Raw genomic sequence first — 17,677 nt, 5'->3', positions numbered from 1 at the left:
AGATAAGCTCCCGATGTATCCTGAAGGATAAGAAAAAGAGGTTAGATTATACTCACCCAGGGGCCTTCCCGCTGCAGTCCGGTCCGATGGGTGTCGCGGTCTGGTCCAGCGCCTCCCATCTTCTTACGATGACGTCCTGTTCTTGTCTTCACGCTGCGGCTCTGGGAAAGGTCAGAGGCCCGGCGCCTGCGCACTGCAGTACTTTGCTCTGCTCTCAACAGGGCAGACAAAGTACGCCTGTGCTGGAGCCACAGCGTGAAGACAAGAAGAGGACGTCATAAGAAGATGGGAGGCCCCGGACCGCGACGCCCATCGGATCGCACCGCCCGCCCGCCCAGGTGAGTATAATCTAACCTCTTTTTCTCTCTGACCTTTCCCTCCCTTCTGAGCCCCAGTGTGCCTAAACCACATTTCATGTCCACATGTTTAGCATTTCTGTAGCGATGAGAGCCCGCCTAATTTACAGGTACATGTCTCCAGATGCACGAGCTGGGCATAATATACTGGTGGCTACTAGTGACTAGTGACTACAACGGCTGTTTGCAATTTTCACTTAGCAGCATCTTCTGCTTGTTTCTGAAAAACACCCATAGAGTTAAAATCGTCACCTCAACTGTAGATAATTTCCCAAATGGAAATGGGGACAGTTTAGGGAGATTCTGCTCTTCTATCAGATAGGGGCTCCGTATATGGAGTCTGCAAACTATTCTAGGAAAATCTGAACATTTTTGTCTCAAATTTTGTATTTATTTATTTTTTATTTTCACTGCTCAATGTTTAAACTTTTGTGAAGCACCTGGGGGTTCAAGATGCTCACCACCCATCTAGATAAGTTCCTTGATGGGTCTAATTTTCAAAATGGTGTTACTTGTGGAGGTTTCCACTCTTTAGGCACATTCAGGACTTCTCAAACGCGGCATAGCATCCGCTAATGATTCCAGCAAGTTTTCCCCCACATATGGAGTATTGGCGTGCTCATGAGAAATTGTGCAACAAATGTTGGGGTTTATTGTCTCCTGTTACCCTTGTGAAAATATAAAAAATTGGGTACAAAGTAAAATTTTTGTGAAAAAAAAGTAAATGTTAATTTCCACATTGCTTCAGTTCCTGTGAAGCACCTGAAGGTTTAATACACTTCTAAGGGTACTTTCACACTAGCGTTTTTTTTCCTCCAATGCGTCGTTTTGGAGTAAAAACGCATCCTGCAAAAGTGCTTGCAGGATGCGTTTTTTCGCCATAGACTTACATTAGCGACGCATTGCCACACGTCGCAACCGTCTTGCGACGGTTGCGTCGTGTCACGTCGGTCCGTCACCAGCAAAAAACGTTGCTTGTAACGTTTTTTGCAGCGTCGAGACCATCCTTTCCGACCGCGCATGCGCGGCCGGAACTCCGCCCCCGCCTCCCCGCACCTCACAGTGGGGCAGCGGATGCGTTGTAATAATGCATCTGCTGCCCCCGTTGTGCAAAATAATCACACTGTCCGTCGGCACGTCGGGCCGACGCATGGCGACGGCCCCGTGCCGACGCCAGTGTGAAAGTAGCCTTAAATGTCGTTTTGAGCACTTTGAGGCGTGCAGTTTTTGGAATGTTGTCACTTTTAGGTATTTGCTGTCATTTACACCTAGACCCCTTCAAATGTGTTGTGGTCCCGAAAAAAAGGTTTTGTAAATTTTGTTGTAAAAATGAGAAATCACTGGTCAAATTTTAACCTTTCTAGCAAAAAAAAATTGTGTGTATGGTTCAATAAAACTAAGTCAGAGTGAGTATTTGCTTTAGTATGTGGTCACACATTTAACCCCTCTCAAAAATGATGGAATCACCAGCCTTGGTGGATGTTCATTCAGTTGTTTAATTTTGTAGAAAAAAAGCAGATCACAGACATGGCACAAAACTAAAGTAATTTCAAATGACAACTTCAAATGGCAACTTTCCGATATGCTCGGTTAAAAAAAATAACCTTTACTGACTACCACATTTTTTGTTCTTGATTTCTTTTAGTGTTTCCTACAGCCATAAATTTGCCAATTGAAATGACTTTAGTTTTGTGCCCTGTCTGTGATCTGCTTTTTTTCTACAAAATTAAACAACTGAATGAACATCCTCCAAGGCCGGTGATTCCATAATTTTTGCCAGGGGTTGTAGTGCAAAATGTGTCTGCTGTGGAGTCACCTCCTAAATGTTGCAGCAGTTTTCCACTGCGTTATTAAGATGAACTGAAAATGGCTTGCCTATTGGTAATGACTGCATGGTTTTTCAGAACAGTAAGGAAGCGATTAGCGGTTAATTTGTTATGATGCAGCGAAAAGCCACTTCTCAGCAGGCACATCTTGGACATGTGCTATGTGTGAGTGATAACAGTCTGAAAGTAGATGATGTATCACTCAATTGTATGATCATGCTAAAATAAATTATACCTCTACCAATATGTCTAAATTTCCCTCCATCTAACGGCTCACGCAGACGTCCGTGGATCTCTGCCTGATCACGGACTGGCTTTGGGTTTCTCTACTGTGACAGCCTCATAGAAATACATGAAACTGTCATGCTCTGGTCGGGAGACCAATGGCAATCCGTGCATTGTGGTCCGAAATCCACGGACGTCTGTGTAACGGGGGCCAGGGTGGTAGCCGTACCGAGGGATTGCTGCTGCTTCATCATCACACCGCAACGCTCCGTTACAGAAATATCATGTCCATTTTGTGGTGTGCTGTGTGTGTCACGTATTTCACCCACCTGTGGGTCAGAATCCTTCACAGCATACAGGGCTCCAATCCGTCGCAGACACACACAAATGTCCTCAAAGTCCCAGTTCATTTTCAATAAAACTTTACTTAACTCGTGCATCTTCATAACAGTTACAGTCCATCCATTTTCCCAATACATGAGTAATCCATCTCCTGCATTTTCCCTGGTCTGCTCCCTCAGCTTTTCTTCCTGCACCATGGCTCCCAGGCCCGCAGCTTCCTGAACCATCCAGCTAGCTGATACTGAGTGCTCCCCGTCCACTTTCCCCATCTTGGGTGAAAATTCAGGTTGTCTCCGCAATTCCTGTTCGGACCGTAAGTCCCGGACGTCACGGGAGGTAACCCACAGACTAGCCACTGATTCTTCCAGGCTGCCTCGCTCTCCTAACTCTACACTGTTGCTCTGTTCAGCTTTCTGTCACAACTCCTTCTAGAACAATTCTCCTCACACAGTTTTAGCTCCTCCCACTACCTGAAAATTACCTCAGGAAGGCACTCTCCCTGCCACTACACTGGCTCCGCCTCTTTCTCAACTGTCACTACTCTGACTGAAACCAGTTCTCAACACAATCTAATCTCCTACTCTACAGCGCCCCCTTAACACTGACCCACAACTACACTGCCATAACCCTTACCAGTGCTGACCTACCACTGCCACTGACTGTCCCTATTCCTGTCCCTAACACACAGATACAAGAACAGTGTCAGCCATTATCATATTAAACAGTGTCAACTATCATAAACTACACAGGGCACACAGCAAACACAAAACATACCCAGTTTCATTAGGTAGGCATGCACAGGAATGCAGGGCTCAAACTAGCTGCCTGCACACCCCCTTACATACCTCCCTCCTAAAACCATGGTCGTCCCCGACCATATGGTACCGGTAGGATATACACATCACAATAAGTACAATGTAATGGCATCTTATTAAAACATCAATAACTTCAACAATTATTATACATTACAACAAAAGAACTTTGCTTCAGTCCATCACGTTTGACCCGTTTCAGGTCAGGACTGGCACCGATCCCACTTACTTGGGACCCCGGAGCAAACAGTTCAGTTCTTTTAACAGTATGGCCCAACTTTGGCCAACAGTTCTCACCAGCTCACCATCACGTGAGCACAATCCTGGCATAACCCAGCTCGACCCTCAGGTTGTCCAGACACCAATATAGATCCATTTGACCCCGGTCTCCTCTTCCTGAGACACGGACAGACAGACAGTTCTCCATAGGACTCTCCAGGTCCACTGACCAGTCCTAAACTGACATGAATGTCCACACTCTTCTTCATGGCCCACATGGCCAAATTACTACAGCTCCAACCATTCAGGAGCATGCAGTCCATTCTCTTCTGACCCTGGCTCACTCATCAGGTCATCCTTTATATGTTTCCTCCCCCTCCCTCCTATTTCCAGACCACTGTCCCTTTAAAACATGTGTGCTGCTCAGTTTACCTCCTGCAAACAAAATTCAGGTTAAGCAACACCATTTCACAGATCTTATCACAGTCTCCAGAGCAGTCACACACGGTTCAGCAACAGTCCATAGGGCACCATCTCTTCATAAGGTCTGTGTCCTGCAATCCAGCAGAAGGGACGCAACAGGCGCAACAAAACTTGGAGTGGAGAAAACAGTTCAAAACAATTCTTTAACTGCAGCCATTCTCACCGCACTGTCTTCTGGGCTCCTGCCCACAGGACGCAGAACAGTCCCTCACAGCATTACAGGGCTCCTGCCCTCAGGGACACAGAACAGTCCCACCTTTTCACATCTGATGCAACTAGCACAACTTTCGGATCCGGGGTGCAGTTACAGTCACTGTCCCCACTTATCATCAAAGGGGATACCGGAGGAGAATCCACTAGCCTCTGCTCCACTTCCTCTCCAGTCCCGTACATCATCTAAAGGACTCCATGATCGTGCTCCAGCGGTCAACGGTGACTCCAGAGCTGCTGTTGATGGATCATTCTCCAGGAATCTGCTGCTGGGGATGAGGTTTCTTTTTCTTTCGCTGCGCCCACCGCGGGTGGGCACCGCTCACAGGGGGATCTACCCTGGCCTCAGGCCACAGTCTCTGCCCGACAGATTTTCGCGCCATTTTCAGTTTAGAACGCCCATGATGGACGGAGCTATCTCCTGCTTCTGCACCATCATCCGCCATTTTAAAGTCTTTAACGGCCACCATCTTTGTCGTTTCAGGGGTTTCTCTATTTTCCAAATGCAAGACATCTGGATCCTGCCGACTACGCCACTTTGTAACGGGGGCCAGGGTGGTCGCCGTACCGAGGGATTGCTGCTGCTTTCTCATCACACCCCGACGCTCCGTTACAGAAATATCATGTCCATTTTGTGGTGTGCTGTGTGTGTCACGTGTTTCACCCACCTGTGGGTCAGATTCCTTCACAGCATACAGGGCTCCAATCCGTCGCAGACACACACAAATGTCCTCAAAGTCCCAGTTCATTTTCAATAAAACTTTACTTAACTCGTGCATCTTCATAACAGTTACAGTCCATCCATTTTCCCAATACATGAGTAATCCATCTCCTGCGTTTTCCCTGGTCTGCTCCCTCAGCTTTTCTTCCTGCACCATGGCTCCCAGGCCCGCAGCTTCCTGAACCATCCAGCTAGCTGATACTGAGTGCTCCCCTTCCACTTTCCCCATCTTGGGTGAAAATTCAGGCTGTCTCCGCAATTCCTGTTCGGACCGTAAGTCCCGGACGTCACGGGAGGTAACCCACAGACTAGCCACTGATTCTTCCAGGCTGCCTCGCTCTCTTAACTCTACACTGTTGCATATCTCCCAACCGTCCCGGATCCCGCGGGACTGTCCTGATTTTGACAGCCCCGGGATCCCGGACGGGACATTAGTTGCCCCGCACTACCTGCCTAGGGCGGGGACAATGCAGGGGGCGGCACCTGAGTAACTTAGGTTTGTGGCTTTTTTTTTTTTATAAAAGCTGGGTGGGTCACCTCCCGAGCGACCCCGCCCCCCCCCCCCGCCCCCTGTGCGGCGCTGCGCTGCGCTGCCACGCTGAGTGAGAGCCAGCAGCAATCAAGATGAAAGGTCAGCGACTCACTACCTGTGTGTGCACGGTGCTCCGGGTTCTCCTGCTCTTATCTGGTATCCCGGCAGAGAAGGAGAGACGGGGGAGGTGTCGGGACAGTGCAGAGCTGTGAGCAGCCGGAGAAACTGAAGAGCTGCACATGGGCATCAGCCGCCCCTGCACCACAGAGGAGATTGTGTGTGTGTGTGATGCTGCATGTGTGTGTGTGTGATGCTGCATGTGTGAATGATGCTGCATGTGTGTGTGTGATGCTGCATGTGTGTGTGTGTGATGCTGCATGTGTGTGTGATGCTGTATGTGTGTGTGTGATGCTGCATGTGTGTGTGTGATGCTGCATGTGTGTGTGTGTGATGCTGCATGTGTGTGTGTGATGCTGCATGTGTGTGTGTGTGATGCTGCATGTGTGTGTGTGATGCTGCATGTGTGTGTGATGCTGCATGTGTGTGATGCTGCATGTGTGTGTGTGATGCTGCGTGTGTGTGTGTGATGCTGCATGTGTGTGTGATGCTGCATGTGTGTGTGTGTGATGCTGCATGTGTGTGTGTGATGCTGCATGTGTGTGTGTGATGCTGCATGTGTGTGTGATGCTGCGTGTGTGTGTGATGCTGCGTGTGTGTGTGATGCTGCGTGTGTGTGTGTGATGCTGCATGTGTGTGTGTGATGCTGCATGTGTGATGCTGCATGTGTGTGTGTGAGATGCTGCATGTGTGTATGAGGTATCTGGTGTGTATGTGATGGCTGCGTGTGTGTGTGTGATGGCTGCTTGTGTGTGTGTGATGGCTGCGTGTGTGATGCATTTGTGCCAAAGCTGCATGTGTTTGTGAGCTGCGTGTGTATGTGTGATACTGCGTGTGTGTGTGATGCTGTGTGCGTGTGTGTGATGCTGTGTGCGTGTGTGAGCCGTGTGTGTGAGCTGTGTGCGTGTGTGCGAGCGTGTGTGTGAGCTGCGTGCCTGTATGTCATTATATAGTATGGAGAACTGTGGCCATTATACAGTATGGAGCATCATGTGCGGTCATTATACAGTATGCAGCATCATGTGCGGTCATTATACAGTATGGAGCATCATGTGCGGTCATTATACAGTATGCAGCATGTGCGGCCATTATACAGTATGGAGCATCATGTGCGGTCATTATACAGTATGGAGCATCATGTGGTCATTATACAGTATGGAGCATCATGTGTGGTCATTATACAGTATGGAGCATCATGTGCGGTCATTATACAGTATGCAGCATGTGCGGCCATTATACAGTATGGAGCATCATGTGCAGTCATTATACAGTATGGAGCATCATGTGTGGTCATTATACAGTATGGAGCATCATGTGTGGTCATTATACAGTATGGAGCATCATGTGCGGCCATTATACAGTATGGAGCATCATGTGTGGCCATTATACAGTATGGAGCATCATGTGTGGCCATTATACAGTATGGAGCACTGTGTGGTCATTATACAGTATGGAGCACTGTGTGGCCATTATACAGAATGGAGCACTGTGTGGCCATTATACAGAATGGAGCACTGTGTGGCCATTATACAGTATGGAGCACTGTGTGGCCATTATACAGTATGGAGCACTGTGCGGTCATTATACAGTATGGAGCGTCATGTGTGGTCATCGTACATTATGGAGCATCATGTGTGGCCATTATACAGTATAGGGCACTGTGTGGCCATATTTTTTTGTTTATAATTATTGTATATGAAACCGTGTGATCGGCAGTGCTAAATGGGTGTGGTTGGGACGTGGATATGGGTGTGACTAATTATGAATGGGTGTGGTCAGAGGCGTGGCCTAAAATTTGCCGCGGCGCGCTTCGCGCGCCACAAACTTTGTCCCTCTTTCCCGTCTTCAAAAGTTTGGAGGTATGCTGTTGCTCTGTTCAGCTTTCTGTCACAACTCCTTTAGGAACAATTCTCCTCACTCTGCTCTAGCTCCTCCCACTACCTGAAAATTACCTCAGGAAGGCACTCTCCCTGCCACTACACTGGCTCCGCCCCTTTCTCAGCTGTCACTACTCTGACTGAAACCAGTTCTCAACACAATCTAATCTCCTACTCTACAGCGCCCCCTTAACACTGACCCGTAACTACACTGCCATAACCCTTACCAATGCTGACCTACCACTGCCACTGACTGTCCCTATTCCTGTCCCTAACACACAGATATCGGAACAATGTCAGCCATTATCATATTAAACAGTGTCAAATATCATAAACTACACAGGGCACATAGCAAACACAAAACATGCCCAGTTTCATTAGGTAGGCATGCACAGGAATGCAGGGCTCAAACCAGCCGCCTGCACACCCCCTTACATCTGCATGAGCCCTTAAGAGAAGACGATGGAAGACCTGGATTATGGTAAGTCTTTATTGTAGGGGACGTTAACTGCTGTAAAATCCACCTCTCTTGATAAAATCCCAGGGTTTGAAGGCATCACTTGCCATTTTTATAAAACATTAATCTAACATTTCCCATTCTTGCTTAAAGCAACTATTTATTGTCTACCCGAAAAAAAACCTCTGGTCAGATTCATCAAAAGTCAAAAACTCCATCCAGCTCTTTACTTGCACTCCAGCAGTGTTCCCCAATTCCCGGCCTCAAGAGCCACCAACAGATCATGTTTTCAGGATTTCCTTAGTATCGCCCATGTGATAATTCCGTACCAATGACATCCTGACAACATGATCTGTTGGTAGCCTTTGAGGACTGGAGTTGGAGAACACTGTACTACGTGGATTGTTCTTGATAAATGCCATCACTGTTGGCTATTTTATCACATACAGATAGGGAATTTAGTGAGCTCCAATGAGGACAATGATGATGCCTGTAAAACGCTGTGGAAATGAATGGTGCTATATAAGATAGTAATATAAATAAAATACTTTGTTAAAATAAATGCGGTCGGAGCTAAGATTTTCTGTATTGCAGCAAATGCTGTGATTCCCTAAAAGAGCCCTAAATGGTAAAGTATATCTTTATTTTCCCCTTTTGTCTTCCTGCTATCTGTGGCTCGCTTTTCTTTTAATTCCCAGTTTATTCTTTATTGTACCTGGGAATGACCGTCAGTTTTCCCACTAAGGACATTGATCACCTTTCCACAGGTGAGATGAAAAAATGTATGACTGCAGAGGGTGCATCTACTGGGATGTCCTACTTCCTGAGAACTTGGGTCCGAAAGTTTGCTTGTGTGAATGAAGCAGTAGTGCACATGTGCGATCATTGCTCCAATTCATTTCTATGGGATTAGAAGTGAATAGAATGCTGGTCGCACATGTACATTACTGCTCCATTCACCTAGACAATCTGGGACGCCCGTTCTCAGGATCCTAGGGGTCACAGCAGGTGGACCAGTCATCACATATATCCAAGTATGTTTCCAATGATAAGTGGACTTGAGATTGCAGTTCAGAACTAGTATACTGATTGCAGCACTGGATCCATGCGAGGTACGTCTTACAATTGTATTGTAGAAAGTAGGTCTTTTTATGTGTGAACTCTAACATATTGTTGAAAGGTGGCAGAAAGAAAGGCAGAATTGTCACAGCAGAACCAGGCAGCTAGATGAGCTCACTGCAGTTTGCTTACATGTATTTCTCCCTTTTAAATGTGATAATGTTAACAAAGATGGATGTATAATAAGCAGTGTATCATTTTGGATACATGATAGCGGGAATTCCATAATTCATCACGTGTTTATACTGTAAAACACATAATGGTTCCTGACATTGCTATTATGCAAGCAAATGAGCTGTCATCGACTTTTCTTCCAGGATAAGCCAATGACTCCATCACACATGCACAGCACATAGATGAAGCTCTTCCAATCTACTTCATTATATCTCTTTTTTTTTTCAGACTTGTTCGTTATTTGTGCAGGGATAGTGTATTGATAGAGCCAAGAGATAACATTTTTTTTGCAAGTCTTTAAAATTAATAGATCTCGGTTAACTGCTAATTTACCGATACATATTGGCATGAAATTAAAATAAATGTTGTGACTGACACTGTGCACATTGAAAATATTAATATAAATTGGGTCAAATATAATTTATATGTATACATGTTGGGGTGAAAAACTCCGTCATATTGACCAAATTAAGTCTTGCAGAGGTGTATCCAGATCTTCTTGAACCTGGGTCAAAAATTCAGTTCGGCGCCCCCTCCTATACATAGCTTAAGTGCTTTGAGTAGTCGTCATGTGACTGATTATATGCGATTTGCACACTTACAGTCACGTGCCGACGAGCTAGTCTTCCTGATTCTCTCGATGTTCAGTGAACAACTACTGCCCCTGCTTAACTAAGTCTGAATATCGCATGAGAGTGGTCATGTGAGGATCACTGGAACTGACAAGCACAGCTGAATCCTGACAATGAATATATTACACGCTGTTAGGATTGGGAATGCTACATTGCTGAATTTTATAATTACGGTAATACTCCTAACATATATAAAGTTGTTGTAATACTTAATTTGTCAGATAGCACAATATTTTAATTTTATTAACATCGTCATGCATCACGTTAGCAGACAAGCTATGCTACATGTGCACAGGATCAGAACCAATAATAGTACATGAATATAGCAACAGAAACAACAACAGTACAGAAATACAGCACCAGAACCGCCATCTGTACACAAATACAGCATCATATCCACAATCAGTACTGGAATACATTACCAGAAGCACAATCAGTACAGGAATACGTCACGAGAACCACCATTGTAAGGGGGTGTGCAGACGGCTGGTTTGAGCCCTGCATTCCGGTGCCTACCTTATGAAACTGGGTACTTTTTGTGTTTGCTGTGTGCCCTGTGTGGTTTATGATATTTGACACTGTTTAATATGATAAGGGCTGACACTGTTCCGATATCTGTGTGTTAGGAACAGGAATAGGGACAGTCAGTGGCAGTGGTAGGTCAGCACTGGTAAGGGTTATGGCAGTGTAGTTACAGGTTAGGCCTCTTTCACACTTCAGTTTTTTGGCGTCAGTCTAAAACCGCCAGTTTCCTCAACAGATCCGATCAGATTTTTTTGGCGGATCCGTTATTTTCCCATAGACTTGCATTGGCGACGGATTGTGACGGATGGTCGTCAGTTCCATCCGTCATGCGACGGATCCGTCGAAATTTGGCGGACGTTGTCTAGATATGGACGGACATTGAAACGTTTTTTGTCAACGCCGAAATGACGGTTCGCAGCCCGCGACCGTCATTTCGGTGGATCCGTCGCCCCAATCCGTTTTTTCAATTGCGCATGCTCCAAAAAGTATATACTTTTCCCAGACAACCCCCAAGTAACGGATCCGTCAAAAAACCGGATCCGTTGGAACCGTTTTCTCAACAATTGTGACGGATCCGTCGATCCGTCACTATGTCGGAAGTGACTGACGCCAAACAACTGAAGTGTGAAAGAAGCCTTAGTGTTAGGGAGCGCTGTAGAGTAGGAGATTAGATTGTGTTGAGAACTGGTTTCAGTCAGAGTAGTGACAGTTGAGAAAGGGGTGGAGCCATGTAGTAGCAGGGAGACTGCCTTCCTGAGGTAATTTTCAGGTAGTGGGAGGAGCTAAAGCTGTGTGAGGAGAATTGTTCTAGAAGGAGTTGTGACAGAAAGCTGAACAGAGCAACAGTGTAGAGTTAAGAGAGCGAGGCAGCCTGGAAGAATCAGTGGCTAGTCTGTGGGTTACCTCCCATGACGTCCGGGACTTACGGTCCGAACAGGAATTGCGGAGGCAACCTGAATTTTCACCCAAGATGGGGAAAGTGGATGGGGAGCACTCAGTATCAGCTAGCTAGATTGTTCAGGAAGCTGCGGGCCTGGGAGCCACGGTGCAGGAAGAAAAGCTTAGGGAACAGACCAGGGAAAACGCAGGAGATGGATTACTCATGTATTGGGAAAATGGATGGACTGTAACTGTTATGAAGATGCACGAGTTAAGTAAAGTTTTATTGAAAATGAACTTGGACTTTGAGAACATTTGTGTGTGTCTGCGACGGATTGGAGCCCTGTATGCTGTGAAGGATTCTGACCCACAGGTGGGTGAAACACGTGACACACACAGCACACCACAAAATGGACATGATATTTCTGTAGCGGAGCGTCGGGGTGTGATGAGGAAGCAGCAGCAATCCCTCGGTACGGGTAAAACCCTGGCCCCCGTTACACCATTATAGAGCCCCCATTAGCACAGGAATACATCAGCATTACCCCAATCAGTACATGAATACATCAACTTTACAACCATGAGTACAGAAATGCATCACCAGAATCGCCATCAGGACAGAAATGCATCACCAGAACCATTATTAATACATAAATGCATTGTTACATCAATCCATTTAATGTCATGTCAGCCCCATATACAGTTATATTACATGACCGTACCATTCCCAGTATGTCCTTAACAAATATTAGGAGACACTGAGAGTAGTTGTGAACAGTCATCATCAGATGGCTTATCATTCAGGAACCACAGCACAGATGAGACGAAATCAGTATTACAAATAAACATTTACATCTATGAACCTTATAGATGACTGATTGGAGTCATTCTCTTTCTTTTCTTCTCCACTTTCCCCAAATGCCATGATGACTCTCTGCACTCACAGCTCGTCTTTGCAGACTTCCGTCTTCTCTGTTCTTCTGCAGCATATTGCGATACGGTGCCCTTAAAAATAACTGTGAATATAATGCTCCCTAATTCTTATGTCTTATGATATAACCCTGCATATTTGCCCCTCAATGTGTTCCCTGCACAAAACATAATCCCCACATTATCCCTCTTATGGTACATTCACTCCACACTGCCCTCTCCTTTCCATACTGGGCCCTTCACACTGTATCCCACCTTTACTGCCCTGTCTCTATTCTGTTCCCCCCTCCTTACACTTCCTCCCTCTGCATACTGTCCCTCCACTTTGCCCCCTGTGTATACTGACCCCCAACACTGCCCAGATTCTATACTGTGCCCCCTCACACTTTATCCCATACTACACTTTTTTCCCCATACTGTTCCCTCACAAATTTCTCCCCTATACTGTCCCCTCACATATTCTCCTCATACAGTCCTCTCACACTTTCCATAATATCTCTACACTTTCCTCCCCCATACTGTCCCTTAATACATTACCACTAACGCTGTCAAATCAGGAACTAACCAATAGCACTCCCGTTTCTTCGGCTGCTTTGCATTGCTTACCTTTGCATATCCTCTTTGGTGCAGGAGTGACATCAGCAGCATGATTAGGTGATCACAGTTTCTAATTCAATAATAGAACAAAAAAAATTAGGTCAAATAAAGACTTAAATTGCAGAGATATCTTTAAGATAGAAAAAAATATTATTATGTATCTTAGTGGTTACTTCTAATTATAAATTGTACTAACTCTAAATCTTCATTCGTTTATTAATTTTTAGAGATGGGTGAACCCGAGCGGTAAAGTTCAGGGTCTGTACCGGAAACCTACTGTCTGTACATGGACCCTGAAAACGGACTTCTCCCAGAAGTTTGTGCCACTGTTTGGGTTTCGCAGGCCGAACAAAGCTTGTTGAAAGGCTGCAGCACAGGCAATCAACAAGCCTTTCCTATATGAGCCCTTATGTCTCAATCACAGCCATGTCAATGCCAAGTATTGGCATGGCTGTGATTAGCTGGCGAGTCATGTGAAAAAATAAATAAAAACAAAGACATGGGGTTTCCCCTATTGTTTGATAACCAGCGCAGGTAAAGCTGACAGTTGTGGCCTGCAGTCCTCATCTATCAGCTTTATCTTGGCTGTTATCAACAATAGAGGGGAACTCAAGCCTTTTTTTCAATTATTTCATTATTGATAATCAGCCAATATAAAGCAGGCAGCTGGGAGCTGGTATTCTCAGACTGGGAAGGGGCCATGGTTATTTGCCCTCCCCAGCCTAAAAATAGCATCCCACAGCCGCCCCAATATTAGATGCGCCGCGCTTTGCTTGGCTTTTCCCACTTGTCCTGGTGGGACATCAGCTGTTTTATGTCTACTGACGTCAAGCCCAGGGGTTACTAATGGAGAGACCATTACTACCCCGTTGTCAAATTTAATAAAGACACATAGAGAAAAAAGTTTAATTGAAATACACACTCCCCGACCTTCTTACCCATTTATGAATGTAAAAATACAAAAAATGGAACTTATACTTACCTGTCCGCATAAGTAATGCGACCGCTCAGCCCGGCATCCAGGACACACTGAGCTGACAATGAGAACACGGAAGTGTGTGACCAGCTGTAACATTAATGACGTCACAGCCGGTCATACACAGACATTTTCACGCTCAGCTCAGTGTATCCTGGATACCGGGCTGAGTGGTCGTATTACTTATGTCAACGCTCAGTAATGCATCCAAGGGTAGCAGAGATGGAGCTCGTCGTGGGACATCTGGATTATCGTGGAGAAGTGAGTACAACTTTGATTTTTTATTTTTACATTAATAAATGGGTAAAAGAGGATCAGGGAGTGTTTATCTCAATTAGGTGATAATTTGCAATACTAAACATTGAGGATTTGACCGTTTGAACCCTCACCAATGGTCAAAACGGGTATCTTTTAACCCCACAAGAGTGCATGCTTGATCGCCACACCATTTATTGCCTTCATGCTACCAGTGTATATATACACTGCTCAAAAAAATAAAGGGAACACTTAAACAACAGAATATAACTCCAAGTAAATCAAACTTTTGTGAAATCAAACTGCCCACTTAGGAAACAACACTGTTTGACAATCAATTTCACATGCTGTTGTGCACATGGAATAGACAACAGATGGAAATTATTGGCAATTATCAAGACTCAATAAAGGAGTGGTTTTGCAGGTGGGGCTGTGAGTACAACCCCCCCTGTGGACGTCGGGCACTCAGACCATCCTCATGGAGTCGGTTTCTAACCGTTTGTGCAGACATGCATATTTGTGGCCTGCTGGAGGTCATCTTGCAGGGCTCTGGCAGTGCTCCTCCTGTTCCTCCTTGCATAAAGGCTGAGGTAGCGGTCCTGCTGCTGGGTTGTTGCCCTCCTACGGCCCCCTCCATGTCTCCTGGTGTACTGGCCTGTCTCCTTGTAGTGCCTCCAGCCTCTGGACACTAAGCTGACAGACACAGCAAGCCTTCTTGCTACAGCTCGCATTGATGTGCCATCCTGGATGAGCTGCACTACCTGAGCCACTTGTGTGGGTTGTAGAGTCCATCTCATGCTACCATGAGTCTGAAAGCACAACCAACATTTAAAAGTGACCAAAACATCAGCCAGAAAGCATTGGTACTGAGATGTGGTCTGTGGTCCTGTGGTCCCCACCTGCAGAACCACTCCTTTATTGAGTGTGTCTTGATAATTGCCAATAATTTGCATCTGTTGTCTGTTCCATTTGCACAACAGCGTGTGAAATTTATTGTCAGTGTTGCTTCCTAAGTGGACAGTTTGTTTTCACAGAAGTTTGATTTACTTGGAGTTAGATTCTGTTGTTTAAGTGTTCCCTTTATTTTTTGGAGCAGTGTAGATGACCTATCCTGTGAATAGGTTATCAATTCTTCAGTTCTGGACTATCCCTTTAAGTTTATTTTATAGACCTCAACTGGCGTTGCTTTAAGGACAATGACTTATTTAAGGAATTAGCTAATGTTTTATTTCTTTACCTAGAAATGAATCAATTATCTATAATAATTACATTTCTTACCTAATCTGATCTTGAAATTTTTTTTCCTTTAGTTCCTTAACATTATACAACATACAATTTACACTTTTACGTGTTAGAGCTGTAGGTAAAAACAACACAAAAGCAAATTTACAATTATGTAACAGGATTTTGACAAAGATAATTATATTAATTAAATAATGAAGTTAAATAATTGTAACACATAAAATCACACTTCAAGAAAATCACACCCAAGTTGTTCACTAAGAAATGTCAAGTTTCGCAAAATGAAAGTTTTAGTTTAGAGCAGCTTTAAAAGGAATCTGTCAGCAGGTTTTGCTATGCAGTCTGACGGCAGCAAGATGTAGAGACAGAGGCCCTGATTCCAGTGATGTGTCACTTAGTTTACTGGGTGCAACAGTTGTGATAGAATCTTAGTTTTATCTGCTGCTGATCTAGCAGTGCTCTGAATGCTGAGCTCTGTATAACCCCGCCCACATTGGAAGCTTTCTGTGTACATTGTATATACCTGCTACTGCATGGTGGATGTAAAGTTGGACTTAATCTTTCAGTGATAAACTCCTGCTGATAAAGCAATGATTTGCTTGAAACAAAAAACAAACAGCCTAATAAGTGACACATTGCTGCTATCAGGGCCTCAGCTCCTACTTTCAGATAACATAGCAAATACTTGCTGGCAGATTCCCTTTAAATCGTTCGCTGTGATTTCAACATGCTTTGTATAAGCGAAAAGGACAGTAGAATACTAGGAACTTTGTAATATATTTTTATAAATTACAGAAAAATTATTTTCTATGTATGAGACACTTTTTACCCCTTCATATCCTGCACTGAACATTCTTTCAAAAACTGCAAAATTGAATTCTGAGATTTGAGATGGATTTTCAGCTCACCCAGGTATCAGGTTACAGCAGTCTATAGAAGTCCATGGAGACGGAATAAGAGAATATTATCAGTGGGACACGCAAAGGCGCTTCTTCTGCTACCCCGTACTAGTGAGGGCCACATTTAGCATTCATGCCGCTCTAGGCACTTTCTGGGTAGTGCATACATTGAGTAAAATTTCTGCATCTCTTGGCAGGAAATTATGCAAATTTTCTCTTCAGAGAGGAAGAGAGCTAGAACTCTAATGCCACCTAGGTAGGTAGCAATCCTACAAGTCAATGTTCACCCTTTAACGAGCCTTGTCACATGACTTAGGATAATAGCCAAACAGACTAGAATCTCAATTTGCAGACACTGTGTTTCGGGGTATTGCCCCTTGTCAGTGCAAAGCGGAGATCTGGTTTGGCTCTGCAGAGACAATTTGCATAATTAGCATATTACCCAGAGGAGCATTGCGGCTTTAAGTCTCCTCATCTCGGCATGCTTAGCATGTCGATCTCCGCAAGGAGAAACGATACTTCTTGGATCTTGGCAGGAAAAACGCAGCTGTAGAGGGAAGCATGAAGTTCTCCAAAATTTCCTGGTAGACGGCTGTGCTGACTTTGGTCTTGATAAAACACAGTAGACCTACGCCTGCAGATGACATGGCTCCCCATACCATCACTGAGTGTGGAAACTTCACACTAGACCTCACGCAGCTTGGATTGTGGCCTCTCCACTCTTCCTCCAGACTCTGGGACCTCAATTTCCAAGTGAAATGCAAAATTTACTTTCATCTGAGAACAACACCTTGGAGCACTGAGCAACAGTCCAGTTCTTTTTCTCCTTGGCCCAGGTAAGACGCTTCTGGCGTTGTCTATTGGTCATGAGTGGCTTGACACAAGGAATGCAACACTTGTAGCCCATGGCCTGGATACGTCTGTGTGTGGTGGCTCTTCAAGCAATGACACAAGCAGCAGTCCACTCCTTGTGAATCTCCCCCACATTTTTGAATGGCCTTTTCTTAATCCTTTCAAGGCTGTGGTTATACCGTAGCTTGTGCACCTTTTTCTACCACACTTTTTCCTTACACTCAGCTTTCCATTAATATGCTTGGATACAGCACTCTCTGAACAGCCAGCTTCTTTAGCAATGTCTTTTTGTGATTTACTCTCCTTTTGGAGAGTATCAATGACTGCCTTGTGGACATCTGTCAAGTCAGCAGTCTTCCCCATGATTGTGGAACCTACTGAAACAGACTAAAGGTACCTTCACACTAAGCGACGCTGCAG

The 17,677-nt window shown here is 45.0% G+C and overlaps 1 protein-coding gene and 1 long non-coding RNA gene across 2 annotated transcripts in view; one reads left to right on the top strand and one right to left on the bottom strand.

Annotated features, from left to right (window-relative positions):
* The window catches only part of ZNF704 (zinc finger protein 704), a 282,103-nt gene that overhangs the window by 22,532 nt on the left and 241,894 nt on the right, over positions 1-17,677 (top strand). The window lies entirely within an intron of this gene.
* Positions 13,042-17,677, bottom strand: part of LOC143782831 (uncharacterized) — a 108,097-nt gene continuing 103,461 nt past the window's right edge. The window contains exon 3 of the long non-coding RNA XR_013217056.1: positions 13,042-13,103. This is a non-coding gene — a long non-coding RNA (uncharacterized LOC143782831). The remainder of the gene's footprint in view (positions 13,104-17,677) is intronic.

The sequence above is a fragment of the Ranitomeya variabilis genome, chromosome 6, assembly GCF_051348905.1.
Source record: "Ranitomeya variabilis isolate aRanVar5 chromosome 6, aRanVar5.hap1, whole genome shotgun sequence".
Taxonomy (NCBI): Eukaryota; Metazoa; Chordata; class Amphibia; order Anura; family Dendrobatidae; genus Ranitomeya; species Ranitomeya variabilis.
This window is presented reverse-complemented; position numbering and strand designations above follow the sequence as displayed.